General features: G+C 53.5%; 1 pseudogene; it reads right to left on the bottom strand.

The window, feature by feature from the left end:
* Positions 1-1,747: 1,747 nt before the first annotated feature.
* On the bottom strand, positions 1,748-6,535 carry LOC113633399 (translation initiation factor IF-2-like; annotated as a pseudogene).
* Positions 6,536-11,976: the final 5,441 nt, after the last annotated feature.

Below are 11,976 nucleotides of genomic sequence, written 5' to 3'. Positions count from 1 at the left end.
ATCCTAGGTGAAGCCATAAACATTGGAGCCTCTCCTGGTGGTCCTGCAGTGTATGGGAAGTAATTGAGCTTGTGTTCGAAGGGATTTGTCTGGCTTCATTGTGGAGAAAGGACCTGAGGAGGGCAAGAATTGGGCGTGGCAGCCTGGTTAGGCTCTGGCATTGGGACCAGATGGTGATGGTGCAGTGAAGGGCTGCTTCAGAGGTAAATGGGCAAGACGTGGTGAGTTGGATATAACGATGGAGGAGACGGAGGGGGAGGATGCCTCTGAGTTTCTAGCTTGTGTAACTGGATAATGGGCTCGGTCACTGACACGTTGGTCACAAGAGAAGAGGACCAGGTTTTGAGGGGAGGCTTGTGAGTGTGGTCTTGGACATGTTTGCATTTGAGGTGACTTTGGGGTAGGGATATCAGTGGGAGGCTGGGTACTCAGTCTGGAGTTCAGAGAGAGGCCCAGCCCAGAGGCTGCGTATGGTTCTGTGCGTGTGGTAACAGCACAACCAAAGAATGTCAGCCGAATGACATGCCCTTTTGGAGAAGTTACTGTCGTGCCCCTTTGGTCATAGGTGGGTGCGGGTGTTTTGGGGGACTTCGGCTCTCTTCCAAAATCCCCAGGTGGGGTCCACTGGGACAAGCGTAGCCCTAGAAGTGAATCCAGGAAGAAACAAAGGCAACCACACAAGTGGTGACGTCCATTGGTTTGAAGGTGGCAGCCTGGAGTAGAGAAGGAGGTGTGGCCACATCCAAAAGTCTAATCCAACCATATCCTACCCTTTCACAGGGCACCCCACATTCACTCACATCTCATCAGCTGGCACCTCAATTACCTGTGATTACCGAGCACAGACTGAGGCAAATGGGAAAACAAGCGCACACAGCAGAGACTCACATCTTCAGACCCTTGTACCTGAGGTTAGTGCAGTCTCTTCAAATTCAAAATGTTCTGGAAACTCAAAAGTTTTTTGTTTAGTTCGGTGCAAACTCAATTGGCCTCAAAACCTGCCTGAAGGGACATGAAGCTGTTTATAGTGTTTATTTATCCTAGTTGGTGCGAATAGTCACACATTTTGCTGCAGGAATGTGGTGTGTTTGATTACAGGGTGTTGTGCTGTTCCAGAGCCCGCAGCTGGTGGTGGTGGCGTGTGGGGGGTGGTCACCTTATACAGATACTGTGAATAATTCTAAATTCCAAACACATTCCTTCAAATTCTAGAAGGGGGCTAGTGGACCATTTTATCATCAGTCTTTTACTACTCAGGGGAGCATACAAGAAAATTTAAGCATGCTAAAAATGATGGTCTTGAAAGTGTGAAAAGCATGGTCCCATGTTGGTAGAAACAATTGGTTTTTGAGCACTTAGAACACTGCTAAACAGTGTTCTAGACACTGAGGATGGTGCAGTGAACAAAACAAGGCCTATGAGTTCACAAAGCTGACAAAATTGTACTTTTAAAATTCCATAAAAGATGCACACACAGATATGCAGATATGAAGTACTTGAAGGTCAGACAGTAAAATTCTAAAACAGGCATTATGAGTAATTTCTTTTCTTTTTTTCTTCTCCACATTTCCAAATTTTCCTCTAATGCTCAGCACTCGTTTTGGAATTATTATTATTATTATTTTTTCAGTACGCGGGCTTCTCACTGCTGTGGCCTCTCCCGTTGCAGAGCACAGGCTCCGGACGCTCAGGCTCAGCGGCCATGGCTCACGGGCCCAGCTGCTCCGCGGCATGTGGGATCCTCCCGGACCGGGGCACGAACCTGTGTCCCCTGCATCGGCAGGCGGACTCTCAACCACCGCGCCACCAGGGAAGCCCTATTATTATTATTTTTAAAAGAGAATGGAGATCTTTAATTAACTAGGAATTTCTACGAACCTACAGCAGGACCGGAGCCCTCCTCTGCCTCTGCAGTCGGGTGGGTAGTCGCTGTAGATGCGGGGGGAGTCTCCGTGCACTTCTGAGTCCGCACCAGCAGAGGGCGCCGCGCTCACGGGGCTCGGGGCGGGGCCGCGGCCGCGCTTTTCTCCCCAGCAACACCCGCCCGCGCGCCGCTCCGGAGGCGCGGCCTCCCGGCTTTCCCCGCCGGGCCTCCCCACCCGCCCCGCCCCCCGCCCGCAGAGCACCCAGCCGGGGCGGCGGCCGCGCTGCTCGGACCTAGCCAGCGCCTCGCCCCTAGGTCCGGGCCGACCCTGGCGCGGTGGGCGGTACCCGGCTCCTCGCAGACCCGCCCGCGCAGCGCGGGAGGGAGGAGGGGGTGCCGCGCGCGGCCCCGCCCGCCCGGGCCGTCTGCCCCCACTCCGCACCCGGCGCCGCCCTCCCTCTCCCTGCCTCCGCCCTTCCGCGGGGTTGGCCGGGCCGTGGCTGACTCGTACTTTGGAGCCGGATGGGGAGACGTGACTGCCGAGATACGGGCTGCGCCGGGAACAGGCGCGGGGGGAGGGGGCGGAGGCCGAGTTTCTGGGCACCTGGCGGCCGGGGCGGATGGGGAGGGCAGAGGCTGCCCCCTCCCCCCGCTCCGGGTTCCCAGGGGAGCGGGAAGGGAAATGCGCCCCTCCCTGGCGCTCGGGGGCCCCCGCCCTGGGCCTCGGCGTGTGCGCGTGTCGCGCCGGTTCCGTTCCTTCTGCTCCTCTGCTCTGCCGCGCCCCGGGCCGCCCTGCAGCGGGGAGAGTCTGGCCTGGGAGGGCGGCCAGGTTAGCAGTCGTGTCCGCCGTAGGTGGTCAGTCCTCTCTCAGGAACGAGGGAAGGAATTTATGCAGTCAGATCCAACCAATATTGAATCCCAGCCTCGGTCCAGCTTAGTTTCCTAATCTGTGAAATGGGAAAAGGAATACCTAACCTCCCAGTAGGCCCGCAGGTTTCACACCAGGAACCTTGTGACGCCAGGAGATGTGCCGGGGAGAATTCTAAGGGAGGGAAGAATTATCCATTCCTAAATCCAAGAAAGGGCCATCTCGTGGCGTCTCTACTGCATTTCCCAAGGCCTTCGACAATCTCTTGTTCGCCCTCATTTTGCCCAGGAAAGACCTTCCAATACACACTAGTTACCCTTCATAGAGTTTCCTCCTCCGTAATGGGGATTCAAAGGGAGAGGAGTGCACAAGCACTTCAGTGACACACTTTCTCTTTGGGTTAAATGCGTCCGCCCTAGGATTAAGTTTGGCTTTTCTAGGGCTCTGATTGCAAACAAGGCTTGAGATGAAAAACTCAAAATCCCAAGATCTTAGAGTCAAAAAGCGGGGTTGGGGGAGGTCTTGCCCCACTATGCTTAACTGCTGGTCTTTAACATTTCAGTCACTGCTCTGCCACTTGCTGGTTGTGCCTGCTTTACCAAGGTACTGAATGTCGCTGTCTCAGTTTTCTCAGCTGTCAAATGGGAACACAACACTGCTTGGTGGTGACAGGCTCAGGTATCCAGGATGGATCTCTGACTTTCACAAACTCTCATGAGTCCTTTAGGCAGCATTGCCATTTGTCAGGAAATTCTTCCTAGTTGTAGATCCTCCCCAGGTTCAAGGCCATATTTCTGCTTCTCAGTCCTGGGAGAGGACCGTTGGTTCCCCCCTTGTTAATGTCATTTCCCTTGCAGCAGACAGGCCACTGCCAAGCTCCTCAGCCTGACCTTTACCCCTGGCTTCAGATATGGTTTTGGGGTCCTCCCCAAATCCTGTAGATTGAGGAGGTGCGGGTGGACAAATGCTGAGAGAGCTGAGAGGCCCAGACATGGACATTTTCCCTAAATTTGTGACTTACTAGCAAAACAGGAAGAAAAGAATGCTTACTGAAAATTACCTCCACGCTGGGGTGATTTATCTCAGGGCCCTCACAAGAACCTTTGAGGCAGGAAGCATCACCTCCTTTTTGCCCGTAAGAAAGCAGAGGACCTGTTGCCCAGGTCCCCAATCTGTCCTTAGCTGGGTCCTCCTCCACCTCTGAGGACAGAATGTTACAGGTGGTGCCACCTCCACCTAGGGCCTCTTCCAGGTATGCCTTGTCGACAGGAAATGGCTGCAGTTCCTACTGATGCCTGGTTCTCCTGCCAGTGAGGTTCATGGTCGTTATCACTGGCTTGAAAGGCCAGTTGGCTCTTGGGAAACAGAAGCCTCACCCTCCCTTCCTGTTGGAAACTTTGGCCTCAGCTGCAGAGTGGATGCCTGGGAAACACGTTTCAACTCCAGCCTTGGGGAGCCCAACTGCTCCTGGAGATCTGCCAAGGCCGCTCTCGGGGGAGGTGGGGGGTTGTTGGAGTTGGGAAGTCTGAAGGCCAGGGGGCCCCCGCTCTGGGAGTGTGGGCCTCATCTGGACACTCTTGACAGTGACCATCTGCATCAGTGGTTCTCATTCCTGGCTGCCCAGTGAAAGAATGCTGATGCCTGGGCTCCACCCCAGACCAGTGAAATCACCTTTCTGGGAGGGAGCCCATGTGTCAACATTTGTGATTTCTAAAGCACCCCCAGGTAATTCCAGAGTGCTGTCGCGGTTGAGAAACACTGAGGGAGATCAATACAAACAGTGGTCAAAGGACAGAATGGGAAAGCATTCGATATCTGAACAAAGGAGGGTCTGCGTTAGAGACCAACTAATAAAAGCTGTCCGAGGCAGGAAGGCTCCTTCGGCGGTGGCTGAGCAGGACTGTGGAACAGTTGGAAAGAGTCCACCCGTCTGGGAACTGGCATGACTCGGTGCCCAGGGACAGAGGGAGGAACCCAGCGTGACTCCAGGTCCCTCTGGGCCACTGTGCCTGCTTCTGAGATCCACGTTCGTGCTGCCGGGAGAGGCCCCTGATGCTCCTGTGCGCCTCAGTTCTTCCAGTCCAACTGGATTGCTTGCCGTTCCCAGAACTCCCCCTGATCTTTCCCCTTCTAGGTTTTGGTTCCCGGCATTTGATTCCATCTGGAATGTCCTTTCCCCATCTGTTGAAATCCTTCCTCTTCAAGGTCCCTGCCCTAATGCCAGCTCCACCAGGAAGCCTCCACCTTCTGGAAGCGCCTTCTGGAAGCGCCTGTACCCCCTTCCCAGACTGTCACTGCCCTGGTGTGCGCAGGGTTGTCTCCCTGGCCAGGCTGTAGATGCAGGAAGGGCGGGGACGATCACACTCCTCTGTGCCTCTTCCTCCCCAGCCTGTCTCTGGGGGTGGGGTGGAGGCGTCTTGCGTGGAGGAGCCCCACGCTTTTCCTGAATGCTACAGAATTTGTCCCTGTTCCAGGACAGGGTGGACAGCCACAAAGATAAATCCTCTCTGCTCATGCCCCTTCCTGATAGTTCTCTGGCCCGTCCGCTCCATTTCCGGAGTGTCAGGGGGGCTTGTGGTTAGCAGGCAGCGACAGGAAAGAGCTGAGGCCAGGCCTTGACCCAGCACGTGGTGTCCGCAGCACCAGAGCAGCTTCCCTTGGGGAGGGACGGGTAGAAAGACTGAGGCAGGGGATGAGAGCGTCGAGTCCCTGGATGCTGGCGCAGTCTCTTCCCACAGACAGACCCAAAGTCTTAAAGGGAGGGGTAGGACCCCGTGACCTCGGGCGCCGCCGAGGCCAGTGCTGGAGCCACGGAACCGCCTCCTCCCGACAGCGGGGCGTCCGCCAGCCCGCGCCGCAGGTGACCCCGGTCGCTGCCAGTCGTCCCCGCTCCCCGCCGAGCACCCCCAGCGCCCCCGCCGCAGCCGCCTTCTTGGGGTTTTCCGGCTCGGAGCGCCTCAAACGACCTCGGCAGCCGCCGGCCCGGGCCGCTCCCCCGCCCCGCCCCCCGCCTCCCTGGCCGCGGAGCAGGGCTTTCTGATGAGTCAGCGGGAGCCGGGGAGCCTCCAGCCTCCCTGGGCATCTGCTCCGGTGACGCACCGTGACTCACGGGCGCCTGGGCAGCCGCAGCCGCCGAGCGCGCAGCGCGGAGCCGGGACGCCGAGCGCAGACCCCCGCCGCGGCCGAGCGGCCCCCGGGAGGGCCCGGCTCCCCGCCCCGCGACCGGCGTCTGGCTCCTCCCGCGCGCCCAGCGCCTCCAGCCTCCCGCCTCCCACGCCTCCCGCGCCTCCCGCTCCCGCCCGCCTCCGGCACCCTCCTCCCCCGGCCCCTCGGCTCCCCTGGCCCCAGTCCAAGCTGACATCAGACGCTGGCCGCCCGGCCACCCTCTGAGTCAACAGTTTCCGAAGCGGAGCCCGCTGCCAGGGGCAGGGAGAGAGCGCTACCTCCGGGGGAGGCGGTACGGGGCTGGCCGGGGCTGGCAGCCGCGGGAGGGTGGAGGTGGGTGGGGACCAGCGGAGCTTTTTACAAGAAGTCACGGGGGGTAGGGGAACCGAGAGGGTGAAAAACGCCCTAAGGAGCTGCCTGGGCGGGGAGGGAATCTGCGCCCGGAGCCACGTGCTGGAGCCGGCGCTGGGTGGGTGGCTTGGGGAGGCGTGGGGGAGGGAGAGGCCCTTGCTGGGAAAGGCCCCAGGCCACGTTTCTGGGGGAGGAGAAGAACCGCGGGTGGACACGCTCGGCCTCAGGCCACCAGGGAATGTTCGTGTCTGGAGAACGCGGCCCAGATCCCTTTGATGGGAGCAGCTCTGGCCAAGCCTGGAGGGCTGGCCCTGCCTGCTTAAGGTTGGACCTGAAGAAATGCACTGGCCTAACCCAATGGCCTCCGCTGACCTCGGTGGGATGGGGTTAGGGCTGGAGGCACCTCCACCTCCCACCCCTCAAAGAGGATGTCTGTCCAAGGGTCAAAGAATTGGAGAGGCTGAGTAAGTTGACGGTGGGTGGCTGCCCAGTGAAGGCGGGGGGGAGTAGTAGGAAGAAGGAAGGAGGCATAAAAAGAAGGAAGAAGAATTTTAAGAACATGCCAAGGACATAACTGCAGTCCTTGGAAAGGTGAGTTTCCTACTACCTGAGGAATCCTCAGAGGAAAGAAAATGGATTCGCTGCAGGAAGGAATGTGGAGCCTGGGCTTCTTCCTCTGAGTAAGAGACTGGAGCCTCTGGGTGCTCTGGTCTGCCACTGTCCGTGTTGAGCACCCACTTTGAGAGGCTGCCTCCTGTGGCTCTAGGATGCTCAAGAAGGGCAAAAGACCCTTTAAAAAGTACCCACCTGCAGTGGCCTAAGCGGCACCTAGAAGCTTCCTTAACCCTGACAGTTTTCTCTGCCCTGTCAGAAGGGAGAGGAGCCAGGAAGACAGAAAGGCAGCAAAGCTCCACAGGCACCTGGGTTTCCTCCTCTCCCACTCCATCCCACCTCACCCCACCCTCCCTTGACCCCCAGGATGAGCAAGACACAACTGCCGTTAGTGGGCCTCCAGCTGCAATTTATTCTCAGTCTCTTTCCGGGATTTGACTTGCCGTTCTTTCCAAAGCCACGGCTCGACAAGTGATGCCAGCCCATGGAGGGGGTGTTGTGTCTCATCTTGCAGGCAGAAGTAGCACAAGAGCTGGGTGAACCAAACCCATCCGGATCTGTCCAGAGCTGTTTGTCAGTATGGCCTCACAGGACCACGTGAGCTGCCTCTTGCCCCATGTGACCCCCATTCAAACCCAGGCAGAGCAAGAGCTCCCGGCCCCCTTCTCCTTGGGCAGCCTTCTCCCAAGTGTGTGGATGGGTGGCTCATTCCTGCCAGGTCAAAATAGCATTGAGCCAGACTTCTGGGAAGCTCTGTATTCCAGGCCTCTGTAGAAGAGTTAAAAATAACAGCTCTTGGGAAGCCAGGGGGTCTAGTTTGCTGAGGTGGGACAAGATGCAGAGCCCTGTGACATCAAAGGGCAGAAATACTGGCTGGGGATCTGTATGGAAAGTGTTAGTAGCAGGAGGTCCTGGGCCTTGTGTGGTTGCCTTTCGGGGAAGTTGGTGGGCTGGACCAGTGGGGGTTATCCTAGGAGGCTAAGGCCAGGTGCAGAATGGGGGCTGTGGCCAGATACTTAAGCCACAAACACTGCAACCCCCAACTTCCACTTTTTTTTCATGCTGAGAACTCTCTTGGTAGAGGCTGCTTCCTCCAGTGTTTTAAATTCTGATTTCTCATGTATCTGTCAGAGAGACAGTTATCACGATCTGGGTGAAGCTCTTTTCTGCCATTCCACAATCTGTGGACTTGTAGCCCTCCGCACCTGCACATAACCCTTACCATGCTTTGCCTGGCCTGAGAGGTTTTACTGTCTTCAACTTCCCTCTCTACCCGGAGGCCTACTGGGAGGCCCAGAGTTTCATCTTTGCAACTCCCTCTTGGTGGAACTCATGGGGAAGTGAAGTAGCGTCACCTCTGCCCTCCTGTGCCCCACGCTTGGCCTGATAGCCTCCTTTGTGTCTGAGGGCACTTCCTGTTTGCTGTGTCTGCTGCTTCCACAAGAGCTTCATCCTGGGTTTTGACCCAAGCTGCTCTTTGCCTGACAGTTCCGCCCAGCCTTTGGGACCCTGGCTTGTTATCCTGATTGACACCTGGCAGCTGTTCAGCAGGGAGAGCTTATGCATCTTCCCTTAGCAGTTGGAACTAGGGCAAAGGGTCGATGGAGCCTAAGTGTACTTCACTAAAGCCAGCCAGCCCGTTGCGTGTGCCTGCACATCCAGGAATGCAGGTGGACCTAACTGAAGCTAACATGTCCTGTGTAAATCCACAGTCATACAAAAAATAAGGGCTGCAACCCTTCACAAAACTTTTTTCAAAGCATATCATTAAATATGAGATTCCTGGTATGTAGTTAGAGGGCTCATTTTCCTTGCAACTTCTGAGGAATAGATATATTGAAAGTGAGATACAAAATTAGGAGATGAATTAGCAGAGATTAGACTATTTTCAGGGGTCGTGTGACAAAGTCCTGTATTACTGCAGATGCCAGAAAAGTTGGAGATGAAACTGAGCCGAATGAGGAATATCTTGCCTCGAAAGATTGGGCGTAACTCCTCAAAACATCTGGCATCCCTTGGTAGCGTTTATCACTCCACTGAAAAGTTGACCTTCTTCAGCCATCCTTGACCACGTAATGGAGCAGAGAGTGGGGCACTGTGTGTCAGAAAATCTGGTTCCGTCTCTGGCTCTGCCGTGTCTGAGCTCTGCTACCTTGGGCCACCTGCTGATCTGTCTGTGCCTTGGTTTCTTCTCCTGTAAAATAGAGATCCTTATACCTACCTCTTAGGGCTCTTGTGGGGACCAGAGGAGGTAATTGACACTTGGTGGGTGCTCAGTAAAGGGTAGCTTAAAATGTTTTAGACTTTCTAACTGTTGGGATAACAACTTCCTTAAGTGTATAATCTTCTCCATTGGGATTCTTTAGGTTTAGGGTCAAGAAGAATTGGGATTCTTCTGTCCAAGGTCAAGAAGGTCAAACAGAGAGCATTGAGCTCTTTTTCAGAAGCCACTGGAGCAAAGACCAACATCTCTAGGAGAGGTAAGGAATTTAAGAGCAGCACGATCTGCTAACCAATCGTGGATTTCAGGCCTGAGAGAAACCTGATAATGAATCATTCTGAGGCCTAATCAGTGACAAAGATGACCTTTGCCCAGACACTGGCATGTCTGAGCTGCTGAATGAGCCTTCAGTGCAGGAGGTGTTGAAAGAGCCTAATAAATACTTATTCATTGAGTCAAATCCAAGAGTTTGAAGACAAATGCAAAGTTTATATTTTGTGTGCCCCTTGACCGTGTGAGATGTTACCCTGAGGGAAAACACTAAATCAGACCCTGCTCTAGTGTGTGATGGGTCCCAGAGCCACATATCGGGGCCCTGGACTCTTGCTTCTGTGAATGGGAGCAGGTAATGTTCCCAGGAAGGACAGATTAATGGGCTGCATTGGACATCCTTTGGAGAGGGAGTAAGAACTGTCCTTTGCACCTCACCTCAGCTCTTTTGGCCCATCTGACACCAATCCAGGGAACATATGGTATATTAGTCTCCTAGGACTGCATAACCGAGCACCAAAAACTGGGTATCTCGAAACAACAGAAATGTATTTGCTCAGAGTCCTGGAGGCTGGAGGTTTGAAATCAAGGTATCAGCAGGGCCCTGCTCCCTCCGAGACTCTGGGTGGACTCCTTCCTTGGCTCTTCTTCCTAGCTTCAGATAGCTGGCAGTCCTTGGCATTCCTTGGCCTGCAGCTACATCACTCCAATCTCTGCCTCTGTTAGCCTGTGGTGTTCTGTGTGCGTCTTCATATGGCAATCTCCTCTTTATTAGAAGCCCAGTCATACTGGGTAAGGGCCCACCCTAATAGCCTCTTCTTAACTTGTTACACCTGCAAAGACCCTGTTTCCAAATAAGGTCACATCCACAGGTACTGGGGGATTAGGATTTTACAATATCTTTTTTAGGGAAAACAATTCAACCCATAACATATGGTAAGAGCCATACCTTTGATAAACAGGCTGCCGCACAGGCTGAGAAGGTCGTCAACATGGGCATTCTGCCCTGTGCCAGCAAGGGGGCAAATTGGGACAGTAAGTTGGCAGTCCATCTATCAGGAGCCTCAGAAACATTCATATCCTTTAATCCAGTGATTCACAACTGGGAATTCAGCTGTAGGAAGTCATCAAAAATGTTGATAAAGGGCTTCCCTGGTGGCGCAGTGGTTGAGAGTCCGCCTGCCGATGCAGGGGACACGGGTTCGTGCCCCGGTCCGGGAAGATCCCACATGCCGCGGAGCGGCTGGGCCCGTGGGTCATGGCCGCTGAGCCTGCACATCCGGAGCCTGTGCTCCGCAACGGAAGAGGCCACAACAGTGAGAGGCCCGCATATCGCAAAAAAAAAAAAAAAAAAAAATGTTGATAAAACCTTATGCACAGAGGTATTCATCTCAGTGTTGTTTATAATAATTATTAGAAACAACTTCAATGTCCAGTAGTTAGGGATGGTTATTAAAATAACCCACATCTACATGAGGGGGGTGTTATATGGCCTTTAGAAATGATATTTCCAGAAAAAAAATTTGTAACATGGGAAAAAATGAAATAAAATGATATATTCTATATGTTGTCAACTTTATAAAAAATATACAAGGAAGAAAAACATCAACATAATGTTAGAAATCTCCCCCCCTTCTTGTGAGAGATTATGAGTGGTTTTTGAAAATTATTATTATGGCATTATATATATTCTCTGCATTAGCTTTATAACCAAGGAAAAAAAACCCTAATGTTATTTTTAAAATAGACATATAACTAGTTTCCTGGAATATACATTCCAGGGAAGTTCTGGCTGGGAGGAGAGTAGCAGCTGCTGGGTGTCCAGCTGATTTCTGTGTTTATAAGCCATAGCCGTAACCCTCTAGAGTTTCTCAACATGTAGTTGGATGGCTCCTTGCCTCAGAATTACCCATGATGCTTATTTAAAAATGCAGAATTCTAGGCCCAACCCTAGGCCTACTAAATCAGGATCTCTGGGCGCAGGGCCCAGGAATTTGCATTCTTATAGGCTCTGCACACTTGAGTTTGAATTCCCCTTGCCTTAGAGGCTGTGGACAACGCACTCATCAGTAATCCAGCATGGTTTCTCACATCAGTCACTTTTGCTTTGAAGAGAAATTATTCTTTTTATAAAGTTCATTCTTGGTTGTGCCTAAGACAGGAAGCTGCAAAACATATTCAAAAGAATAGAAAATTCATAATTGTATTTTATTTTGGAACTCAGTAACAGCAAGTTGTGTTTCCTAATTTACATTAGGCTAATAATTAAAACGAATTAACATTCCCAGACTCTACCCTAGGTTGGAATTGAGTAGCTGCAGGAGGACATCAGCCCACAGGGAAAGCTTTACCCTACTAACAAGTGGGTATTCCACATGCCGTTAGTTGAGAATCGTAGTTATAGACATGATTACTTTTAACTCACAACCTGAGGTGTCCTTTATTGATTGGTTTAGGGGAGCGCTATCAGAGGACAGTAGAAAGTTCTCCACTTTGAGGTGTGTGCTGGCTCAGGGCAGGTGCTGGCTGAGAAAGCCCTACCAGCCCTCTGGGGCTGTGACTTGTCCAGACCCAGGGGAGCTGTAACTGCTGGGCTGGAGGAGGGACAGCAGCTGTGCAATTTCA

Source organism: Aethalodelphis obliquidens, unplaced genomic scaffold, assembly GCF_003676395.1.
Source record: "Aethalodelphis obliquidens isolate GAN/ISIS:26980383/991018 unplaced genomic scaffold, ASM367639v1 scaffold39, whole genome shotgun sequence".
Classification (NCBI taxonomy): Eukaryota; Metazoa; Chordata; class Mammalia; order Artiodactyla; family Delphinidae; genus Aethalodelphis; species Aethalodelphis obliquidens.
The sequence above is the reverse complement of the archived record's forward strand: the minus strand, read 5'-3'. Positions and strand labels throughout refer to the sequence as shown.